A 14,100-nucleotide genomic window follows, 5' to 3' on the forward strand; every position below is an offset into this window, starting at 1 on the left:
CGAGCCGGGAAGAGCCCCAGGGAGTCCGCGCGCAATCGAGCGCCGATGGCACGGATGCGAGGCGGGGGAAGGCCGAGCCGAAGGACAGAGCCGGGCGTCGGCGGGGGGCCGAGCGCGGCCCGAGGGGAGCCGAGCGGTCGTGCGAGCCGGGCCGGGGCGAGAGCGCCGTGCGCTGGCCCGCAGCCGCCGACCGGAGGCTCGGCGGTGGAGGCGGCCACAACTTTGTGTGTGCGTGCCTGGGAGTGCGCGCGTGGCTGTGCGCGCGCCGGCCGGGCCGGGGAGCGCGATCCGCGGCCGCCGCCGCCGCCGCCAGCGGTCCCGCTGCCGGGCAAAGTGTCTTCGTCCCAGCGCGTGCGGGCTCGGTGCTCGCCGACGCGCGAGGGGAATGGATGGAGGGAATGGGCGCGTAGTCCTCCCCGGAGGATGCCCGGGGAGCTCCCTGAACGCCCGGGAAAAGGCAGCGTCAGGATGGACGCCTGACCCCCGCCGTTCGTAGAGCCCTCTCCTCCACCATCCCGGTGGGAGGGTCCCACCTAGCGGTTCCAGGGTTTGGCTTTTCTCTGCGCGCTGCGATCCGAGCGAAACGTTCTTTAAACTCTCCCAGCCTGGAGTCCTGCCCTGGTTTGCCTCTCCAGCTCGCTCCTGAATGTCTGCACAGGACGCCCTGCCATTGCCTTGCTCCAACTTAAGAAAACTTGTTGAGTCCCGACACATGAATACATCATAAAATAAATTTAGTGGGTGGCAACATGCTTTTGAAAATCCAACAAAATATTATAAGAATCCAACAAAAAATACTAGCTCATTGCCCTTAGGAAGGTCAACTGTTGTCTCATAAACCCTTTGTTTTCACGAATAAATACTGGACACCTGGTGTAAACTGTATTATTTTCTACTTGTGGATCATAGGACAAAACAGTTTAAAAACTATCTTGAGGGGTGGGGAATGTAAAAAGACGGCCTCTAACTCTATAAAACTTTCTTTAAAAACAAGCCCATTCTTTTGTTTTTAAGCCCATTATATCCTTCCCGCCTCTGTATCCCGTGCTCATCATCCTCCCAGAATAAAAGACAAGCCAGCTCCTGCACACACTTAGCTTGTTTTGTTACTGGAAAAATAATTTCCTCTTCATCTTAGGATGGTCCTTGACGGCCATCTTCTCTGCCTCAATTATTTAACACTACATAAACAAGGGCTTCCCTTAGCCTAATGCCATTTACATTTGTAAACTCCTAAACTACCATTGGTGAGGGGAACCTCAGAGATCATCTGGGCCTGCCATGCAGTTGGAGAAAAGAAACCCCCAATCGACAAAGCATTGAACCTTAGCCTTAGATCTCTAGGTTCCCATGCTGATCTTTCTTCACAGCCCTCATTCAGCCGCCGCCTCCCCCCCCCCCCCCCCCGTCCCCCCCCCCCCCCCCCCCCCGTCCCCCGTCCCCCGTCCCCCGTCTGTCTCCTTGTAATCCTTCACTGGTCTCCCTAGCTTTGTTCATGGCCAGTTGTTCCTAAGCACTGCTTGCCCTCTCATAGTACGTGGTTCTGGCCACTCCAAGCTCCTGCTTACAAGTGCTAAGTTTCTTAGTTTGTTGGCTTTTAGTCAAGACAGGCAGGTTCCAACTCACCCCTCCTAGGACATGATTTCGGCAAATCGTGGCTTCTCCAGCCAGACTGGTTTACCTGTGCTCCTCTGCCAGCCTTGCTCATCTATGCCTTTGCCCAAAATTTCACTTTCTCACCAGTGGTGCCTTCTCTCTCTAAATAATTTCTACCTGCGGGTTGGCTCATTCCCTCTGTAAAACAACCCAAATACCATGTGAAAAAGACATGACCGCGTTCAAATCCCCACTTCTCCCATTCGGCAGGTGTGTGAACTTGGTCTCATGGTCTGACTTCACCGAGCCCTGGTTTCTACATCTTGATTGCAATCGGAATAGTAGTAGTAATATTATACTTCCCTGCGCTCATCAGTCTCTACCCTGCCTTCACCACATAGATACACATTGCTTATTGCTTTCTCTGCCTCTTTCCATGCTGGCCAACGGGGCTTTCTGCAGTGTTGGCAGGCTCCATCCATTTGTGGCCACTGAACACACGATGAAATGCAGCTAGTGTGACTGAGGAACTAAATACTGATTTTTAATAGACACATGTGGCTAGTGGCTACCACACTGGGGAGTGTATTTCTGTCCGTAAGCTCAGTGAAGGCAGAAGCCACACGGGTCTCGCTTATCATCTTATCCCTAAGCAGTGAGTGACGGTGACAACTTATTTCATCCTCACCTGTGTCAGAACAACACTTAGGACTTGATTTTTTTTTTTAAGATAGTTCATATAGTTCTCGCCACAGCTTCTGAGGTTAGATTCAAGAGAATTTGTTTAAAGTGCTGATGCATAGTAGGGGTTCAATAAGAGGTAGTTATTACTATTCCAAACACCTCCCTGTAACCAGCCCCACTGATTTTTATTGTTCCTTTCCCTGGGCTGGCTCTCCTTTTGTGTAAATATTCTGTCCCACGCTTGTACTGGCAGCTCCTTGGGGCAAGCTCCCTAGCATGCTTTCTGGGTTAGCCCTTACCTCAGCACTTGTTCCTGGCTAATAATGGCCTCTAACTCCAGCTGAGATGCTGGTGAGCAGCAGATAATCTGGGTAGTCTTATTCTCTGGAATGCCTCACACACACACACACACACACACACACACACACACACACACACACTGTGCAATAAAATGAAAGTGGCTTGTATTAGCTGAAAACATCTTAATGTTCCTTCTCATGGGAATGCAGACATAGTAGGCAAAGAAATGGAGTCTCACAAAAGAGGAGCATGAGGGAGCCATATTGGCAAGACACCCACCTTCTTTTTAGGCCACTGTGACCATAGCTGTCCCTATGGTTGCAAAACTTCAGTTAAAAAAATTCAGTTGAGCTAGTATTCTTGGTATCAAATAGATTAAAAAAAAACTGCTATTGAAATGAACTTCAATTTTTCTTTTACACACTGCCAGGCTGAGGAGAGCTAATTATCTCCTTTCCCTGTAGTGACTGCCGTCAAGTAGGCACCAGACATACGCTAACTGTGAAGTGTCACTGTGGGAAGGCATGAGGGCAGGAGGGGAATGGTCTGAGATGATGGCCTGAGGCGCGCCCGTGTCCGGTGGGAAGAGGGTAAAGAACTGCCTGTAGGTCAGAGGGCAGAGAGACGGGTGGACGGACAGCCAAGCGGGGAGGACATCAACAGCACAGAGCAAAGAGCATTTGTACCCAGTGAGTTGCAGTGCTGCTGTCCCCAAGAGCACCCATGAGAGGAGACTCCATAAGCACCTTAGTGCTCTGTGTTCTGAGCAGTGTATAACTATTAACTCATTCAATAAATCAGACTTTTTATAATTCATAGAACTCCAGGTGGCCAAAATGCAAAGCAACTTCAAAATGTTTAGAAGAGGAGGGGGGAAGGCAAGAAAACTATCAAGGCGTTGGCAATCACCTGTGCCAAACACAACTTCTTTTTTAAAGGAGGTATTCATTTTATTTTATGCATGTGGGCATTTTCCTTGTGTGTATGTGTGTGTACTTCATCCATGCCTGATGCCTGAGGATGTCAGAAGAAGGGGTCTGTATTGGCTAGTGTTATGTCAACTCGACACAAGATAGAGTCATCAGAGAGAAGGAAACTCAATTGAGAAGGCAAGATCAGGTTGTAAGCTAGCCTGTCGGGCGTTTTCTTAATTAGTGATGGACAGGGAAGGGCCCAGATCATTGTGGGTGGTGCCATCCTAGGGCAGGTGGTCCTGGGTTCTACAAGAAAGCCGGCTGAGCAAGCGATGGGGAGCAAGCCACTGGGCAGCACCCCTCTGCCTCAGCTCCTGCCTCCAGGTTCCTGCCCTGTTTGATTTCCTGTCCTCACTGTTTTTGGTGATCTGTTGCATGGAACTGAGTGAATAAACCCTTTCCCCCACAAGTTGCCTTTGGTCATGATGTTTCATAATAGTAATAGTAACCCTAACTAAGGCAGGGTCATGTCCCTAGAACTGGAGTTACAGATGATTGTGAGCCACCACGCGGATGCTGGGAACTGAACCTGGGTCCTCTGCAAGAACAGCATGTGTTCTTAACCACTGAGCTATTTCTCCAGCCCCCAGCTACCGCTTCTTCATTCACCTTTCTACAAATTGGAACAAGCCCTAACTCTCTCCAGAACTAGTAAATGTAAATAAACATTGGCCTCATTTCAGCGTCCTTTTGTTTACATGACAAGTAACAAGGGGTGTCTCTGTATTTGTGCCTACAGTTGTGAAAACACACACCACAGTATCTTCAAGGCCACCAGATAGGGATAGTGGTCTTTAGGCTGCATATTTTAGGGGTATGAGTCTTGTTATCCCCACTTCAGGTGTTTGGAGCAGGATGCCTGTATAAGTTACGTCTTATTTTGACTTGGTGTTATGATTCTTTTCCTGACAGCTTCTCATTTCTGAATCTGAGCCTGTGGTCTGTCTATTAGAAATGCATCTAGAGGAAGCAGGTCACACTCTCAAGTTCTCTCTCCCCAAATCACCTCTGTGAGCAGGGGAGATGGCGTCTTTGGTAAAGTGCTTGCCTTGCAAACACAGGACCCGAGTTAGATCCCTGGGGGATCTAACAAGTAAAAAGAAGATGGTTGTGGTGACGCTCATTTGTAATCCAGGCAGGTGGATACCTGGGGCTCACCAGCCAACAAACTAGTCTACTTGGTGTGTTCTAGTCAGTAATGAGAGAACTCTCTCAGAAAGCAAGCAAAGATGGAAAGAAGGAGAGGGAGGGAGGGAGGGAGGGAGGGAGGGAGGGAGGGAAGAAAAATGAAGGTAAGGCAAGGTAGAAACTTCTGGAGAGTGACACCGAGGTTGTCCTCTGACGTCTGTACACACATGTGGCCAACACTCACACAAAGACACACAAATCACAGCTCTCTTTTTGTCTTGTCTCTATTTTCTTTCTGACCTTGTGCCTGTCTCTTTTTCTTTTTATCTTTTCACAAATTCTTTATTTCATCGACTCCTCTTTTTCTCTTTTGATTCTGTTTCTTAACAAATCATAATATAGCCAATTTTGTTTTTACTATTGTTTTATTAGTTTTTTCTCAGTTATTCTTTTTTTTTTATTTTATGTACTTTGGTGTTCTGCCTGCACGTATGTCTGTGAAGGTGCCAGATCCCCTGGAACTGGAATTACAGACAGTTGTGAGCTGCCATGTGAGTGCTGGGTATTGAACCCTGGTCCTCTGGAAGAGCAGTCAATCCTCAGTGGTTACTGAGCCATCTCTCTAGCCCCCTTCTCAGTAATCCTTAAGAAATTCATTTGTATTTCCACTTTCAACTTTTGCTTGGTTTCAATGCTCTTTTTGTAAGAGGGTGGTATTTAATAATGACAGTTCAGTGACAAATATCACACCCACAGAGGATTTTGAAAGAGTAGATAGTGCATTCGAATGAGGAATGATAGCAGCTATAACTTTAAGGGCAAAGGGTAGACCAGACCGGAGACTTGGCAGGGCAAAGGAGACGTGTCTGTAAAACAGACATGCACACAGCCTTAGAGGACTTGCATGGACAAGGCCAGGATGACAGGGAAAAATCATTCATTTTCTGCTTCTGTTTATAGAAGGAAAACAACCGGACACCTTGGCAGGGGTGTGGGTAAGTCCAGGCGACGTCCAAAGAGCACTCAGCTGAAAGGGGCCAGGGAGAAGAAAATTTCCGAATGTAATCGGCCAATGCATGAGAGAGAAGCTGCAGCGGAGGTGCGGAGAAAGCAGGCTGGGGTGGTTTTGTGGAGGTGGCAGGAACGGCAGACTGGGGTGATTTGTCCCTGAGAAGCAGTTCTGAGAGGTAACCAGGTCCTGCAGGGGACTTCCTGTGATGATGGGAAGGCCGGCGGGAGCTCCTTGCCGACATGCTGCTCAGGCTGAACTTGAGCAAAGGAGGCAGAGAGGACACACAGAGAAGTTTGGAAGGGCAAAGCAAGAGGAAGGGCAAAGGCAAGCGGTTTGCAGGGCCAGCAGGTCCTGCTGCATCAAGCCAGCCTGGCCCAGGGATGACTCCGAGGGCCTGAGCATCGCTGGGTGTCATGTTTGTATTGTAAGTTCCCCTGGCTGACATGAGCCTGCCCTGTGAGGCAGGCCCTGGAGGGGTTGGCAGAGGACTGCTGGACTGACACTGACCTGAAGTTGTTAGTGACCTTTTAGATGTCAATCCCAGTGTCTTTCTCAGCTTCTCCCCTGCTGGGTCTCTTAGGCAAACACGTTATCCTCTCCAGTCACTCCCCTCTCTCTGCAAACTGTTTCAAATTTCCCTTCGACCTTCCTGGTCATTTTCCTCTTCCTTTCTCTCTGCCTCCTTCCCGCCCCCACTCTTGTTTCCTCTTGAGAAATTCAATTCATCAGCTGTCCTGGGACTGCTTATTTTGGGCTAAATTCTATAGCAAGATCTGGGAGTATAAAAGCCACGGCCCTGGCTTTTGAGGGGCTGAAGTTCAAAGCAAAACCATCATCGAAAGAATACAATACAATATGATGAGCACTGTCGTGACATGGGTACCTGTGGTCTAAAGGCAGCACGGGGGGATGGACGAACCGGAAGGAGTGTGTTTGGGGGCAGGGGTGATGGCACATCTATGACCAGCCTGGGAATTCTGGCAAAGGACAGCAGCATGGAGAAGTCTGTGCAACCAGGATCTGTACAAAATGAGAATACTGCCAGAGGCTGTGGTGGATGAGCACACTGGGGAGACTATGCCAAACTGAGGGACCTGTGCTTAATCCGATATGCGCCAGGTGTGGGGAGAAAATGAGTTGGATTCTGAACATGCTGAGTTCAAGGTTTCGGAGATATTCAGACAGGGGTGCTCAGCTGCAGGTGGGTGTTAGAGCCTGGCATTCAGCCAAGAGATTTTTAATGGCGAGGGGCTGTTTTGAGTCATACATGTATAATACGCTGCTAATCCATGAGGGGGGGGGTGAGATCACACAGGGAGGTTCTGTGGTTGTGTTTCTCAAAGTGTGGCCCTTAAGTCACCTGCATCCAAACCCCACAGGAGACAACGAGAGACGCAGGATCTAGACCAAGCACCTAACCGCCTGACTGGGGATCCAGGGGTGGTGTCTGGATTAGCATTTATTCCCCCTGGGATAGATTTACTTAGTGATCTTCTGTAACCACGTGGTCTGAGGGGAGGCAAGGAAGAGCTGCTTCCCCTTCTCACCCTTGATGGTCTATATTTATCTAAGCTCTCCCTGCTCTGTTTGCTCTCTCTTGACAAGCTCTGGGCTATGCCTTTTAGGCTGATCTTGGCATTGATGACATGTTCCTAGATCTGGTCCCACATTTCCAACAGCCTTCTAGAAACCTCTACCAAATGGAGCTCACCTGCTTTTCTCAGAGAACCACCACCCTCCTGTGCTTTCCATTGCAAATCCATACTAATGCCCACTATTTCTCTTCTTAAGACCCCTCCCCATAGTTCACATTCCTCTCTCCCTTGGCTACCAGTGTCCAGTCAGCCCCACTTAACCAGACACCCCGCCTCCAGTCTTTTTTCTTGAATGCATGTAACTTGTTGATAAAATTGTCTTCCTGCAGCCACACCATTGCTCAGAGCTGTTGAGTCACCACTGCCTGGCCTACACAGTAAACCTTAATCACCTTGACCAGGTCCTTGGATCTCATTATCATCTGCCCCAAACAAACCTTCCAAACTCATTCCCCACTCTTGCCCCACCTGCATGCTGAGTAATGGCCTCACCCCTTTGTCCCCGGATTCACCCTCCCATCTGTTTTTTCTATCCTTTCAGACCTAGCTGAAGGTCTTGCAGGAAGCCCTGCCTGACACCTGTACCCGCAGAAGTTAGTTATCCTTTGGTCTCTTCAAAGTACATACTGGGTCCATTTTTGCTGTACCACCCACATAGGATTAAAGTTCTTTCCATCTTTTTAATACTTTATCTTCCCCCTCTCTGGAAATGGCTAAACAAGAAAATAGAACGTGGAAAATACAGGTCTCATTTCTATAGCTCCCAACTAGATGATGGTATGAAATTTATCTAAGTCTCAGTTTTCTCGTCTGTAGAATAGGATAATGATGTCTGCACCATCAGTAGAAATCAGCAGAGCACACATGCATTTCCAGCAAGTGAAGCGCTGTAGTGTCAGATATGAAGGAGCTTAACAGGCACACCAATTGGTGAAAAAGGGTTGTTTCTGAGTAATCTTTAAAGTGTGACCTGGGAATACAAAATGTAAGTGACCGAATGGAGGGAAGAATTTAGTCTTGAGATTATTTGTTTTTAGTTTAGTTAAGGTTCGTATATTTCCACAGCTTAAAGTTTCAGGATTCTTTTTGCTTAGATTCCTAGAGCTTTTGCTCTATGGAGCAGACCCGTGAGGTATGCAACTTGGGTTTTATTTGAACAGCAATGTGCCCGCCCCCATGAGGTATGCAACTTGGGTTTTATTTGAATAGCAATGTGCCTGCCCCAGGAGTGATAATCTAAGTCAATTTGTGGTAAAGCAATCACGTTCCAGTGGCAACTGTGTGGTGGCCTGTTCTAGCCAAGGAGGTAAAAGGTGAAATTTGGAGCTACTGGGAAAGTGGTTTATTTTGATAAGACTATTCCATAGGGAGAGACCACTGCCACCCCCACATACCTCACTCCTTCAGCCTGTCACAGTAGCATGGGGTAGTTCAAGTTGCTGCTGGAGGCTTGAGGAGTGAGGGAGAGGTGGGAGGGAGGAGGGGACCTAGCCTCGGAAGTACTGACTGATGGTTATGATCAACGGCACTGGTGGCGGTGCTGGTTACTGCGGAAAAGGCAGAAAAGTCATGGGCCACGGCCACGACTATGACTACCTGAGTTATAAAGAGCTTTATTAGAAAGGAAGAGGGGATAGGAGGGAGGAGAGCCAGGCCTGGTCAGAAAGGAAGGTGGTGGGAGCAGATGGAGAACACAGAGAGAGTGTGTGTGTGGGGGTCTGCGTCTGGCTTTTTAAGGCACGGTATTGTGTACATAGTCGCCAGCGCCCGCTGATGATGTAAGACACAGGACCCCGAGCTGCGCATGTACAGAATCCTAACACTGACCTCTGATCTGACTGATAGAAGAGACCTCTCCATGAACATAGCTGTCACAGGACAACCCATCCTCACAGCTAATAGCATCTTAATTTGTTTAAGAAATCAATTTTTGTCATTGCTTGATAGTATTTTTTTTATCATAATTGACATGTAGTTCTTTAAAAATATTTCTACAGCCTCAAAGTTTAAAAAAAAAATAAGAAACAAAGGATCCTTTGTCACAGAATCCTGAGGATTTTCACTGTATGTGTGAGATGAATTGGAATTTTAACATAATTTGCAATATGGCGATATCTTCCATTCACATTCCACTTGCCCTGGGTGGTACTTAATCAGTAGTCAGAGTTGCCAATTTGCTTATCTTTTCTTTGGGAGACAGACACTGCTGGCTGATTTGAGCTAGTTTATTTTATCTCCTTGAGTCGGATGCTGAAATAGAAAGCAGAACAACAAGATCTCTCTCTCCCTTTCTCCCCAACACACACACACACACACACACACACACACACACACACACACACACACACACACACACACACTTTTTTGGTCCTTCTGACAGTATTTCATTGATTCCCAACGTTGACTACATGTGGTGGTGTAAACCTGTAATCCCAGAAATGAGGCAAAGAAAGAAAGATCAAGACTCTGAGGCTAGGACTGGGCAATGACTCAGAAGTTGAGGGCCTTATCCGATGTCCTAGGTTCAATTCCTAGTACTGCCCCCCACCTCACTCCCCGCAAAAAATGTGAGGCCAGTCTATGCTACATAGAGAATTCCAGGCCACCCTAGATTATATAGTGAGATCTTGGCTCAACAAAACAAAACTGAGCCTTTGAATGTTAAGTACTTTGAGAATGGAGAGCAGTGGAAGGTTTTGGGAGTGAAATAGGCTGGTAAACAAGATGTCACCGCTGCACACCTGACTCCGAGCATTAGATAGATCCAGGTAATGGTTTGAGAATGGCCAGGGAGAGAGAATGCGCTAGAAACTTAGGTCCATGGGGCATTACAGGTGGTGCCTTTCCTGTTCACCCCACTTAACATTAAACCTGTTTAGTCACCCCTGCTGTCCTCTACTTGAACCCATTTTTCTTTTCTAACTCTTTTCTAACCTTTGTTTTGTTTTGAGAGAAAGGGTCTCAGATAGGAGCTAGTTTTGAGCTCCAAGTAGCTGAGGACAGCCTTGAGTTCCAGGGATCTTCCTGCCCTTGCCCTCTGAGGGCTGGGATTACTGGCTTCCAAGAGATGCTTCTAAGTGAGGGAAATAAAAGACATTAGGTTGCAAAAGAAACTAAGTATATCGACACCCAGTTACTAAGTATCTATTTATTGATACACTAAAGAACAAGATCTAATCGGAAAGCCCTGTGGCTACAAAGCAACAATGACTAGAAACAATAGTTCAAGGTATCTGGAACAGCAGCCAAAAAGATAGAAAATATCTGTGATTTCTACAGTTGCTGCTGTTAGCGTGTTCGCAGACTGCTACACTCAGACTTGAGGTTTTAAGACCAATGAAAATAAAAATCTCCCCACCCCCCCATCCCCCACCCCAGTCTGTCTATTCAAATTCATGGGGATCCTGATTGCTATCTCTGAGACAACCCTTGTGGATCTGGGACTCTAAGATAAGAATTCCCATCCTAAACCACAGTGGCACACACCTACAACCCGAGCCTTTGGGAGCCTGAAGCAATAGGATCGCTTTGCCTTCAAGGCCAGCCTGGGTTACACAGCGAATTCAAGGCCAGCCTAGGCTATACAGCAAGACTCTGTGTCAAAAAAGATAAAGAAAAATCCTATTCTTATCCTATTTCCCTGTTTTTGTTTGTTGTTAGCTTGTTTGTTTGTGTTTGGCTTTTGTGTTTTTGCTTTTTGCATAGACTTGATAATATTCTAACATCATAAATTATTTACTTATTCCTTGTTTTTAAAGTTCATTTTTTATTGTTCCTATTAAGATGTAAGCTCCTTGTAGCACTTTGGCTGTTTTGTTTGCTGATCTGTGTCTAGAATAGTGCCGACATTTACTAGGGGCTTCCTCAGTTCTAATTCTGCAGCAGAGGCCAGACTGTAGTGTTGTGGGCAAGGAGGCAGGGCCTGGAGTTTACATGCTCTCTCTAGTTCTCTGTAATTTCGTTTTCTCTCCCCCCCCCCCCCCCGAAATATCCTTGAGCTCAAGAAGTATTTAAGATAAAGCAGATTCAGACCTTTGCCATCGGGCATTTGCCAGCACCTGGGTGGTGACTAAGGATGTGATTTTTGGAGCTAGGCTAGCATAGTCAGCATCTGCCCCCCAGCACAGCTGCCACAAGACCACAGGCACATTTGCTAACTGTTCTGTGACACGGGTTTTTATTTTGTTTGTTGGGTGTCTTTTTCATTGTACAATTTCTTTTTCATTGATTAGTCAATCGTTAGAAGGTTTACTACATGCCTGGTCCTGTGATCTGTACTGGTTCCAGTGGGGAAAGAGACAAGTAAACACAGGTCACAGCCAAGATAGTATGATCGTGCTCTGATGAACCAATAACCAGTTGCAAGATGCATGGGACTCCTGGGCCCCACCAAATCCTGTCTTAGTATACTACCACAATCAAGAAGAAAACTTCAAATAAGTACCCCCCTCCCTCCTTTCCTCTCTCTCCCTCTCTCCTTTTTTCTCCACATCTCTCTCTTTCTCCTTTTTTCTCCACATCTGGAACAACACCAAGGAGGATCTAAATTCACAGTGCATGCCAAGAGTCAGAAAAGCTCTTTTCTTCCACCCCCAGCTATCCCAGGGCTTCCTTGGGTGGATTAAATTAAACTCTCACCTTCTTTCTGGGGGTGAAGGAATTGGGCAGGCTAAGGATTTCAGGGTTCTCTTCGGAGCTTAGTAGAGAAAAAGACTGTGGCCACCCTCTTGCGCTGATTTTGCCCACACCCAGGAGCAAAGGAAGTGACTCGAAAAACCAACCCCTCAGTGTTAGGAAAGAAGGGTACCGCTCTCAGTGGCAAACCTGTGGAATGAGAAGTCACAGCCCTCAGCTGGGGGACAATCAGTCTGCCTAGAGCTTAAGGGATGACCAGGAGGCTGGTGAGAGAAGCCCAAGGGAAGGGGGAGGTCAGGGAGGTGGATCAGGCAAGGCCTCCTGAACTGAGTCAAAGAACTGGGACTTGCTTGGAGGTAAAGGGAAGTTAAGGAGCCCTTATTGGCTGCAGAGAGGCCCACAGCCAGGAGACAACGTGAGGAGGCCATTGCAATATTAAGGGACAGTAGGAATTGCTGGTTTTAAGAGACAGTCCAGATTTGAAGTCAATGACAAATGGTGTGTGTGTGTGTACACATACACGCCAGCCAGAGGTCAACCTCAGGTGTTGTTCCTCAGAAGCTGTCCCCTCTTGTTTTTGAGACAAGGTCTCTTACTGAACCTCAAAGCAGGGAAGTGTTATGAGATTTATTTTATTTTATTTACTATTGTTGTGTATAATATGTGTGAATACAGGCATGCACATCACAGAACATGTGAATGTCAGATCAGTCTTTGAGAGGCAGTACTCTCCTCCCTTGGTTAGGTCTGGGGATCGAACTCAGATTCTCAGGCTGGTACAGCCAGTGCCTTTACCTGCTGAGCCATCTTGCCAGCCCTGTTCCTGCGTACTTGAAATCATATCTAGATTACTTGTAATCCCTCATACAACATAAATGTTGTGTGAGGAGCCATTATACTAGACTGTTTAGGAAAAATGATGAAATGTTTAATATAGATTCCGTTAAAAAAAATCCTGATCACGGATACAGGACCCTCAGATACAGAAGGCGGTCTGCCTGCACACGCAAGGCCGTGAGGCAAATGGAAATACCATGCACTGGTGCACTCCTCCCCAGAGAATGAGCCTCCCTCTGCAACTCCATATGCTCCAGAGACCAAGGGTGCAGGACAGAAACAGGGTTGGCACCCCTGAAGTTCTCTTTCTTGCTGCAGAACTGCCAGCTTCCTGTCCCCAAACCCAAGGACAGTGGGGCCAGAATCCATTCCTGGACTTTAGTCCTGTCCCTCTTTCTTCCTCCTTTCTTCCTCTTCCTCCTTCTCCTCTTCCTCTTCCTCCTCCTCCCCACCTTCATTTTTTTAAATATAGAGTCTTCCTATAGAATCCAAGATGGATTCAAACTTGTAATCCTCCTGCCTCAGCTTCTTGAGTACTAGGATTGCAGTTATCCACTACCACATCCAGCAAGACGAATCACGTTCCAAGTGAAGTCCAAGGACTTCCTACCTCAAAAACATCAGAGGTAGCTTTCAAGACAGTCACTAAAGGTTTGGGATCTTAGGTCATTACACCCAGGGAGCTGCCTTGCCCCACCCATTTGCACTTTTGAGGAGTAGCAAGCCAGTCGACTACATGGAGGAAGACTGGGATGCTGACGTCAGCATGCAGCACTGCCAGGATTGGCTGTGGGAGAGACAAGGACAAACAAGGAAGATTTAGGGTTCAGGCTGGAAAGGCACGAAATGAACATGGCACCCCCAAACCCATGCCGACAAGATGGCCCTGCCCGGACAGCAGAGAGCTGCTAGGCAATACAGGTGCACAACAGGACTAGATAGTTCTGCTGGCCCTGGACTGGGGAGACCCTTTAGTGCCAGGCAAAGGTATTTGAATCTGATTCAATAAAGCAACAACAGCGAGACAGGGAGTATTTCTAGCAGGGACACAAATTGAGAGAGATACAAAACTGGGAAGGAATGCTTGGAAAACAAAAACTTCAATGTTTTAAGTCTGAGTAGGAAGTTGGTTTATAAACTATCATCAAAAGCAAAGTCTGACCCCTTCTCTACTTCCACTGTGCTCGTCAAGGGTCCTGGTGGGATAATGTGTCATTCTCTCCTGGCTCAGCACCCCACCGGGCACGCAGTCCCCTTTTGTCCTTTCTCTTTAAAAATACAATATCTTTTATTCTTTGAGGATTTTATACTACAATGTATTTTGATCATATTCACCCTA

Source organism: Peromyscus californicus, unplaced genomic scaffold (genome assembly GCF_007827085.1).
Source record: "Peromyscus californicus insignis strain IS unplaced genomic scaffold, ASM782708v3 Scaffold_6__1_contigs__length_162567912, whole genome shotgun sequence".
NCBI lineage: Eukaryota > Metazoa > Chordata > Mammalia > Rodentia > Cricetidae > Peromyscus > Peromyscus californicus.